We start from the raw sequence: 3,937 nt of genomic DNA, 5'->3' as shown, positions 1-3,937 counted from the left end.
CTGAAACCATATATACGAACATGACGTCTCATTACTTTCGGATCCATGAAGTAACGGTTATCACATTTCTCACACGAACATCTGGTTTCACCTTTACAATCTAGGTGTAACATGGATCTCTCGACAAAAGTGTCGAGTCCTAGCTGGAACTCGGGAGATTAACGACGTGTATTAGTAGTCCAGCTTTTATCAATAGACATGATGCAACTGAAATATAATTTAGTTTTTAAGGTTTACTCTACGGGAAAAAAAAATCAAGTAGACTATTTATAAAGTTGATCATTCAAAAAGTATCCCAACACAGGAACACATGAACAAATAATCAAAAATGAATAGAGTATTCAAAAAACATATATATATATATATATATATATATATATATATATATATATATATATATATATATATATATATATAGTTTAATTTTTAATTTAAACTAATTTTATTTTATTTTAATATTAACATTAACTAGATTTTAAAACTACTTTAAGTTGATTTTACAATTATTTTATTATTTTTTTATGTTTTTTTTTTAATTATTTTAATTTTATTTTATAATTAAATTAAAATTACTAGAAGTACGTTGCTATTAATAACCTAAATAAAGCTAAAGTTGTAATGACCAACATTAAGTCATTCAAAGTATGTTGTTATTACGTTGGTTTTATAATTGATTTAATTCGATTTAATAAAGGTAACTTAATTTGATTCTAAAGGTAAATTAATTTGATTTTCTAATTAATTTAATATTTTCTTTTTTGTTATTAGTTTATTTTTTAAACTAATTTTACTTTATTTTAATATTAATATTAACTTGATTTTAAAACTAATTTAATTTTATTTTACAATTAAATTATTATTTTTTTATTGATTTTTTTAAAATTAATTTAATTTTATTCTATAATTAAATTAAAATTACTAAAAGCATGTTGCTATTAATAACCTAATTAAAGCTAATGTTGTAATGACCAACATTAAGTCACTAAGAGTATGTTGCTATTAAGTTGGTTTTATAACTGATTTAATTTGATATTATAAAGGTAACTTAATTTGATTCTAAAGGTAAATTAATTTGATTTTCTAATTAATTTAATATTTTCTTTTTTGTTATTAGTTTAATTTATTAAACTAATTTTATTTTATTTTAATATTAACATTAACTTGGTTTTAAAACTACTTTAAGTGGATTTTACAATTATTTTATTATTTGTTAATGTTTTTTTTAAATTAGTTTAATTTTATTCTATAATTAAATTAAAATTACTAGAAGTACATTCTACTAATAACCTAATTAAAGCTAAAGTTGTAATGACCAACATTAAGTCACTAAAAGTATGTTGCTATTAAGTTCGTTTTATAATTGATTTAATTTGATTTTATAAAGGTAACTTAATTTGATTCTAAAGGTAAATTAATTTAATTTTCTAATTAATTTAATATTTTCTTTTTTGTTATTAGTTTAATTTTTTTAACTAATTTTAATTTATTTTAATATTAATAGTAACTTGATTTTAAAACTAATTTAATTTGATTTTACAATTAATTTATAATTTTTTTATTCATTTTTTTTAAATTAATTTAATTGTATTATATAATTAAATTAAAATTACTAGAAGTACATTGCTATTAAATAATCCAATTAAAACTAAAGTTGTAATGACCAACATTAAGTCACTAACAAAATTAAGCACTTTGAAACCATATACAACACATTACTAGAAGTAAGTTGCTATTAATAACCTAATTAAGCCAAATGTATACATCCAATTTGCATATTTCAATTTCATATAATTAAACAAAAAAGTATACATCCAATTTGCATATTCCAATTTCATACAACTAAGCCAAATGTATACAAATTTATACATGTAAATTTCATTTTAAGCCAATGTGGTATAAACATAAATTACAATCCAACAAATGTATATATTCATGCAAAATTTCATTTTTAGGACAATGTAATATAAACATAAAATACAAACATACACAAAATATATAAAGACTTCCCACAAATCTGAAAAAGCATACAATCCAACAAAATGTATACAATCCAACAAAATGCACAACCACTTCATATCTCAAAATACAAACATCATCACTCAACAAAATTGAAAATTACTAACAATTTATCATCCAAATTAACACCAAAACAGAAAAATAATAAAAAAGAAGAGGAATTCGACCTTGAATGTGGGCAATTTTGAAATTTAGCTCAAGGTCGCCGGTTTTGGGGGCCGTGGCGGTCTTGGGGGAAGGAGGGGCTAGCACCGGTACCGAATTTTTGCTTTCTAGTCCACCAAGTCGCAAAAACGAGAGAAAGAAACGAGAGTGCAGAAAGAAATGAGAGTGCAGAAAGAAATGTCGCAGAAAGGGAAACTGGAAATGGGTTATCTACAAGGGCATTAGCGGTGACACTTCGATTGAAAAATCAGCGCGTTTTTGCTTTCCACTACAACCGTTGGATTGAAAAGAAATCGGACGGATGGGGGTAATTTGACGCGGATCACTGTAAGTGAGTATTAGCGGCGACGTCGAGTAATAGCGACGACATGTAATGCGTCAATTACATGTCGCCACTATTGCCCGACGTCGCCGATAATGCCAACCTTTCTTGTATGCGTAAGCATCAAATACATAATTGTTAACTTTCTAGTATGCATTATTACATAACGCATATAAGGCATTTACTCTTATTAAAACAATTCTAACATGCTTTACATCAACATATACATATTCTTAAATATCTAGTACATAAAACACGTAATCAGATAATGTGTCTTACCACCCATTAAAATCCAACTGACTGCTCATCTCTTATTTATTTTCTTTCTTCAAACTTAAGTTAGATCATAGAATGATGCTCCTAATACTAGAACAGATCAAACTTAAGCTAGATCATATAATGATGCTCCTAATACTAGAAAAACAATCAAACAAGCATATGCAATGGCAGTAAGTCAGTGTTCCAAACCCAATTGTTCTTATCAAAACTTACCTTTAAATTTTCGTGCTTTTAATAAATAGTTGGTCGTTTCTCATTTTTTTTCTTTCTTTTCTTTCTTCAAACTTAAGTTAAATCATAGAACGATGCTCCTAATACTATAACAACAATCAAACAAGCATATGCAATGGCAGTAAGTGATGGGTTTTAGGTAAAACAAATAAACTAGAAAACAATTCCTAAGTTCACATGCAACCTACTTAGGATCTATGTTTTATCTATTGAACATACAACTTTGAATTGCAAAACAAGAACCCTAGAGGAGAGAGGCTATAATCGAAATTTACAAACTAGGGTTTAGTAATTACATACCTTTCAATTGTTACAGTAAACAATTGATAATTCCCTTGATCTTGATCTTGATCTTCTTGGAAGCTTAGCACCACAAGTGTAATGCCTCTAATGGAATCACACCCAAACTAGCAAGAAGGAAAGTAGAGGAGAGAAGGGAGAGGGAGTATGAAAAATTTCGGCCCTTAGGGTTTCTTCAAAAGAAAAGAGTGACCAAAACATGAACCAGGAGGCTCCTTATATAGCTGAGGGATCTAGGGTTTAGGGGAAACCCTAGTTATCCTTTGCTTAGGGCCTAAGCAAACCCAAGGGCCTTATCCAAGCCCCTATGGACTAAATTATTAGGGTTTCCCCTAAAGATTTCGTCCACCCTTATCCAAGGGGGTTCTAGAGCCTTCCACTCAACTATTAGATAATTGCAAACCAGTCCCTGTACCTTATAATTAATTCTTTTAACCCCGAAATTAATTCTAATTAATTTCTGGCTAACAACTAATTAAACAAAATGATTTCTTATTAATATATTAATCTTTTAACATATTAATAAATTCATTTATATTTATTAATCTTATAATAAATTAATATCTCTCCTTTCATAATTTCCTTGTCCGGTTGCTAGGTTTGAGGGCAACCCAAAAGGACTGT

Source organism: Lactuca saligna, chromosome 4 (genome assembly GCF_052625555.1).
Source record: "Lactuca saligna cultivar CGN05327 chromosome 4, ASM5262555v1, whole genome shotgun sequence".
Classification (NCBI taxonomy): Eukaryota; Viridiplantae; Streptophyta; class Magnoliopsida; order Asterales; family Asteraceae; genus Lactuca; species Lactuca saligna.
Note: the sequence above shows the minus strand (reverse complement) of the source record.